General features: G+C 37.0%; 1 protein-coding gene across 2 annotated transcripts in view; it reads left to right on the top strand.

The window, feature by feature from the left end:
- Window positions 1–7,500, top strand: part of LOC306849605 (F-box/LRR-repeat protein 17-like) — a 211,866-nt gene that overhangs the window by 82,913 nt on the left and 121,453 nt on the right. The window lies entirely within an intron of this gene.

The raw sequence follows: 7,500 nt of genomic DNA, 5'->3' as shown, positions 1-7,500 counted from the left end.
ACATGACAACTGCTGCAGTAAACTAAGCTTTTTTATACCCATCTAACAAAATACTAATTGAATTTAGCTGGACACACTTTCCTTATTTTTTCACAACAAATAGCCAAGCAAGCGCAGACACTGACAAGATACGCGAGACAGAACGAGACCAAACGCCATATCAGCACGTCTCCACACAGATATATATATAGATAGATAGATAGATAGATAGATAGATAGATAGATAGATAGATAGATAGTGTGTGTGTGTATATTGTGGCGGGAGGAGCAAACGGCAGACACAGTGGGTGTGGCGTCAGGCCTCAGAGAGGCTTTTATTAAACTAAATAATAAAATAAAGTGTCCAAAATAAACAGGGGTGGTCTGGTGTCCTCGTCGTGCTGCGGGGTTTGTGAAGGGTGGCAGTGTTCTGGAAGGAAGGGTCCTCCGGGGGATCCTATGGCCCGACCTCCTGGCCCGTCGACCGTGTCACGGGTGCGGCTTCGTCCTGACCGCGGGTCCGGCAGCTCACGTCGTTGGTGGTGCGGGAATCCCTCTACGCACCCTTCCTGGACCCACGAGGACACCAGCGTGCATGCACAGGGAAGAGACCGGTCTCCCGAGGAGAGGCGCGCTTGGCATTTAAACAGCGGCGGTGATGAGGCTGGCTGTTTCAGTGCCCCTCCTCTCTCACACACCCACTCCCGTCGGGAGCCTGGTGAAGGGCGGCGAATACGGGACGGGGTGGTGATGATAATAAGGGGGGAGGCAGCCGACTCGTGTATATATATATATATATACATACATACATACATACATACATACATACATACATACATACATACATACATACATACATATAGATATATAGATATATATAGATAATATTTTATTAAATTAAAAATAATATAATGTTAATATAAAAATTGCCTTGCTATGGACTCATTTTAATCTATTTTAATACATGGACATTTGTAATTCTGTAAAAAAAAAAAAAAAAAAATGTTTGGAATATAAAATATTGTTGTGGATAATGTGAGGCTTTGGAGTCCTAAATGTTGAGAATATTATATAATATTTCAAAATAAAAATAATATATTTATATTAATTTATATGTAGCATATGTATATATAATATTTTTTGATAAATTATAATATTATATTTGTGTAAAAAGAAATAATTATATATTATTATAGATTAGGTGTGTGTGTATATATTTATATTTACTATATATATATATATATATATATATATATATATGAAACTAAATAAATATGAAACTTGCTAACAAGTTACCTAAATAAATGAAGTGATCATGACAATCGTGCTTACAAATTATTTCAATGTTACTTTTTTATATAGTTGGATTCCTTCTCTTATATTTTTAATATACATTTATTTATTTAACGTTTAGTTATATTTATATTTTTTTACATTAAAAGTTTTACCCACATGTGACTTACATAAACAAAAGCGAGTTCACTTTTCAAAATTGAAAAGTGAACTGAACAAAGAAGAAAATGCAACACTGTAACAATTTCAGAACAAAGCAAACGATCTCGAAGTCTGAAAGTGGCGATGAGGATGGACTCATTCCTGACGGATGTGTGAGGAAATCCATGTGAATGAACGCTCAGATGGAGAGTGATGTAGCGGCTGATGAACATGTAGTCTGGTGTTTCTGATCGTCTTCATTCAGTGTTTGGTTTGGATGAAGCTTTTGGCTCTCAGTAATGGATGTGACCCTCACCGCTGGATTAGGGTCCATCCTTAGGTCCTTTCCTCCCTCTGATGTTTTCATTTGCACCGCGGCTAAATTAATTACGCCGATCTGCTTTCGGAGCTCGAGTGTTGTGTGTTTCCCGGCGGAAGCCCTGGAGAGCGGCACTTAGCTGGGTTTCTCCAGCTGTATAAACGGCTTGAGCGTGGAAGCTATTTGATTCGCTCTGAATGAGAGGCTCTGCTAAACAAATAGCTAATGTAATAACGTAAAGCGGTTCTTAAGTGGCGCTATCACAAGGCTTACTGCATTCAGAGAGACAGTCTGCTTTTCCTTCATCACTTCAGCTCTTACTGTGTCCCTCATAACACACTCATGTTCACCTGGAAGAGATGCATACATTTTTAATTTTTTTTTTATTTTATTTTATTAGTAAGTGAACGAAACTTTGCAAATGCTTTAAGACCCTCAAAACAAATATTATTATTTTTTTTTCAGATTTTTTACGTGTATTTTTTAAGAGATATAACACCTTTCATGTTCGGGTCATTTTGACCCGGGTATGCATGGAGAACCATTAGGTGTCAAAAATACTTTTTCTTCAACTATCTATGAAGTTGTATAAGCATCAAAATCTTTTGTAAAATATATTCAGCCTTGGGGACTGAATTTTGTTGATAAACATGAAAATGTATTCCTTTTGATGAACCAAAAATAGATCACTTATTAAAGTAATTTTTTTTAAAATAAAAAAACTGTTAATTTTACACTTATGCATGCTTTAAGTCCATGAAATAAACTTATTTTTTTTTTTATTTTTTACAATATATTTTTAAGAGATATAACATGTTTTGGATGTATGGAGTAGTTGTATATGTTTATGTATTTACTTAATTATTTAGTTGTGTTATTATATTTATATTGAGTTATTTTAGTGTCAAAAAATTATCATTAAGTTTACAATAACTTTTATTTTGGATGCGATTAATCGTTTGACAGCACTAATATATATATATATATATATATATATATACACACACACACACACACACACTCACAAACAACAAATAATAAATGAAGAGTATAATATTAAGAACATTATCAAATTTATAATAAAATATTGTAGATAAATATATTTTTTTACATATTTTCTATATAAAAATTAAAGAACTGATTTTAAGATGTGAATCTAAGTATCTAGAGTCGCAGCGATTAGAGACGTGCTCCTCCTCAATATCACATCCATTCTGGCCAGTTCAACAGTGAACAGAGTCTCTTTGCTTTCATTAAGAGCTGGAGGACTGTAATGGAATTGAGTGCAGTGCAGTTAAATAACACGTGAATACTAAACAAAACTCAATATGACTGATGAACTGATTCCCTTCCAAGCTTCGTCCGGTGATGCCAAAGAGATATTTGACTTCAAACGTTCACTGAACTCAATCACAGACGCAAGGACAGATTTATATCAGATGGGAGGCTGTTGGATCCCATTTAACGGCTCTCAGGATCGGGTCTCTTGATATCGTGAATCACTGCTGAGACTGAATCCATCGGGGCGCAGACGCGTTTCAGAAAGCGTCCTAACGAAGAAATGAAATATGCACGAGACGCTGCCAAATTACACAAGCGTTTGACATGCTAAAGGCACTCGGGTGCGTTTGATGAATGTGTGGCTGTGTATCGTAACCAGATCCATGTGTCGTGATAAATACCAAAAAACACAGCCAAACCTCCCAGAATACGGGAGACGTTCACACTTCTTTTATCGAGGCGAGGGAATCCTTTCTTATCTGCGGATGATTTTTCAATAAGAGGCGTTGGCGTTCTTGGCTCGGATCGCACACGTTCCCAGCGAATTAATCATATTTACTGTTGTTATCTGGAGAATCTCAGCTCGATATTTCATCCCTCAAATTTCTGAGGGACTGAATCCTCCATGAGAATAAAAAAAGAGCAGAAGTAATGAAGGGCAAACATCCTTCTATGAATGTAATAAGTCTTCTGGTAGCTGCTTTATGTTATTGCATTAAAGCACAGCCTCTCATTAAGAGCTTTCCTGGTCTGTTATGTTGTAAAACAGTCAAAACGTTGTTAAACCGTATTGTATCTGATCAGCAACTTCTCATTAATGTTTTAATGAAAAAAAATTTCAATGTTACCACATTATTACTGCATTTCCCCTTTTTATTAAGTAAAATTCTTAGATTTTTCAAATTACACATGAACCATACCAAACAAACAAAAAAGTTCAATATTGGTAAGAATTTATTTATAATTTATATATATATATATATATATATATATATATATATATATATATACACTGAACAAAATTATAAACGCAACACTTTTGTTTTTCATGAGCTGAACTCAAAGATCTAAGACTTTTTCTATGTACACAAAAGGCCTATTTCTCTCAAATAATGTTCACAAATCTGTCTAAATCTGTGTTAGTGAGCACTTCTCCTTTTCCAAGATAATCCATCCACCTCACAGGTGTGGCATATCAACATGCTGATTAGACAGCATGATTATTGCACAGGTGTGCCTTATGCTGGCCACAATAAAAGGCCACTCTAAAATGTGGATTTTTATTACAAAGCACAATGCCACAGAGGTCACAAGTTTTGAGGGAGCGTGCACTTGGCATGCTGACTGCAGGAATGTCCACCAGAGCTGTTGCCCGTGAATTGAATGTTCATTTCTCTACCATAAGCCATCTCCAAAGGCGTTTCAGAGAATTTGGCAGTACATCCAACCAGCCTCACAACCGCAGACCACGTGTAACCACACCAGCATCTTCACCTCCAAGATCGTCTGAGACCAGCCACCCGGACAGCTGCTGCAACAATCGGTTTGCATAACCAAAGAAATTCTGCACAAACTGTCAGAAACTGTCTCAGGGAAGCTCATCTGCACGCTCGTCGTCCTCATCTGGGTCTCGACCTGACTGCAGTTCGTCGTCGTAACCGATATGAGCGGGCAAATGCTCACATTCGATGGCGTCTGGCACTTTGGAGAGGTGTTCTCTTCACGGATGAATCCTGTTTTCACTGTACAGGGCAGATGGCACACAGCGTGTATGGCGTTGTGTGGGTGAGCAGTTTGCTGATGTCATCATTGTGGATCGAGTGGCCCATGGTGGCGGTGGGGTGATGGTATGGGCAGGCGTATGTTATGGACAACGAACACAGGTGCATTTTATTGATGGCATTTTGAATGCACAGAGATACCGTGACGAGATCCTGAGGTCCATTGTTGTGCCATTCATCCACGACCACTACCTCATGTTGCAGCATGATAATGCACGGCCCCATGTTGCAAGGATCTGTACACAATTCCTGGAAGCTGAAAATATCCCAGTTCTTGCATGGCCAGCATACTCACCGGACATGTCACCCATTGAGCATGTTTTGGATGCTCTGGATCGGTGTATACTTTGCACAGCCATTGAAGAGGAGTGGACCAACATTCCACAGGCAACAATCAACAACCTGATCAGATGTGTTGCACTGCGTGAGGCAAATGGTGGTCACCAGATACTGACTGGTTTTCAGACCCCCCCCAATACAGTAAAACTGCACATTTTAGAGTGGCCTTTTAGAGTGGCCTAAGGCACACCTGTGCAATAATCATGCTGTCTAATCAGCATCTTGATATGCTACACCTGTGAGGTGGATGGATTATCTTGGAAAAGGAGAAGTGCTCACTAACACAGATTTAGACAGATTTGTGAACAATATTTGAGAGAAATAGGCCTTTTGTGTACATAGAAAAAGTCTTAGATCTTTGAGTTCAGCTCATGAAAAATGGGGACAAAAACAAAAGTGTTGTGTTTATAATTTTGTTCTGTGTGTGTGTGTATGTATGTATGTGTGTGTATATATATATATATATATATATATATATATATATATATATATATATATTTACATTTACATTTACATTTATATTTATTCATTTAGCTGACGCTTTTATCCAAAGCGTCTTACAATTGCTATATATGTCAGAGGTCTCTGGAGCAACTAGGGGTTAAGTGTCTTGCTCAGGGACACATTGGTGTCTCACAGTGGATTCGAACCCGGGTCTCTCACACCAAAGACATGTGTCTTATCCACTGCGCGCGCACACACACACACACACACACACACACACACACACACACACACTGCATTTCTTCAAAATAGAAATGTAATGTTTTATAACAATATAAGTTTTTACTAAACTTTTATTTCCCCCAATTTAACACATTCATTTAAAAAAAGAAAAAAAAAACTTTTGAACAGTAGCGTATATCATTACAAAAGATTTCTATTTCAAATAAATGCTGTTCTTTTGAACTTTGAATCCTTTTGAATCCTGAAAAACAAAATGTGTCAGTTTCCACAAAAATATTGTGCAGCACGACTGTGTTCAACATTGATAATAATCAGAAATGTTTCTTGAGCAGTAAATCAGTATATTATTATGATTTCTGAAGATCATGTGACACTGAAGACTGCAGTAATGATGCTGAAAATACAGCTTTGATCACAGAAATAAAATACAGTTTAACAGATATTCACATAGAAAACAGCTGTTTTAAATTCTAATAATATTGTAAAATTGTTATTGTATATTTGATCAAATCAATAAAGCCTTGGAGCAGAAGAGACTTCTTTCAAAAACACAAAAAAATCTTACTGATCCAAATATGTTTGTTAAATATTAAAAACGAGACTGGTGGAAGTGTATTTGTTCAGGTGTTATTGAGGAGCAGCTTGTGATTTCTGGGTCTGACCGCAGACGCTGGCGTTCTCGTTCTGAAACGTGTTCGTTCGTTATAACGGCGCAGGAGGGATTTCTCACAGACAGAGGTGAAATTAATTTCATGCTTTCTAATAAGCTCAGGTTTTCCCTCGTGAGCTTGCGGCACCTAAACCATTGTCAATATTTCTTCTGTATTCATAACTGTTTGTTTAACATGCCTTTAATTAGGAGCTCCTATTGAAGGCTTTAATTGCTTATTAAAACTCTTTTGCTCTTCGTAAAGCCAGAATCGGGCTTATTTCCATGCGGAATCTCACACGAAGAGAATTTGTAGGGGTTCTTAAGCACAGAGGGACCGAGAAGCCAATTTGTCAGAGAAAAGTAAATTAAAGGCGTCGCGGGTTGAAGCACAGCGCCTCGCTGGAGATTTGAGCTGAAACGCAAAAGTTTTAGAGCTGATTAACTGTTCCTTATTTGTCCTTTAAATGTCAGAGATGAATGAGAATCTGATTGTGTGACGGAGTTGTGAAGTTCAGTCGTTTCAATGAGATCTGAGGACTGAAATATACTCGAGGACGTCTGATTTTGTCTTTTACACAACATCAGTAACAAACCTTCAAACTCTAGGGGGCATAGTTTTCTCTTAGATTTCCAGTGTTATTTAGATATGATGCAAAATACATATTATTAACCTACTATATAAACTCAGAATGCATGCAACTGCAAACTAACCCTATAAAACAGATTAAGCTAATTCCTTGTGTCTGTTCAGTATGTAACATACTTTCATTGCATTGTGAATTATATTTGCATTGCACTACACTTGCATTTCAGATTGTATTTCTGAAGTACTTCATACAATACAGTTTCAAAGCAGCTCACATAAAAAGAAAAAACATGAAAAAAAAGTGCTGCAAAAATTATGAAATAAATTTATGAAAGGCTTTGTAGCATTTTAGTGTTGATAATCCTGCCTTCTAAATACAGTTTCTGTTCTGAATCAGATGCAAAATTGCAATTCAAATTCGAATGAAAAAATGTCAAATTAA

Source organism: Barbus barbus, assembly GCF_936440315.1.
Source record: "Barbus barbus genome assembly, chromosome: 29".
Lineage (NCBI taxonomy): Eukaryota > Metazoa > Chordata > Actinopteri > Cypriniformes > Cyprinidae > Barbus > Barbus barbus.
This window is presented reverse-complemented; position numbering and strand designations above follow the sequence as displayed.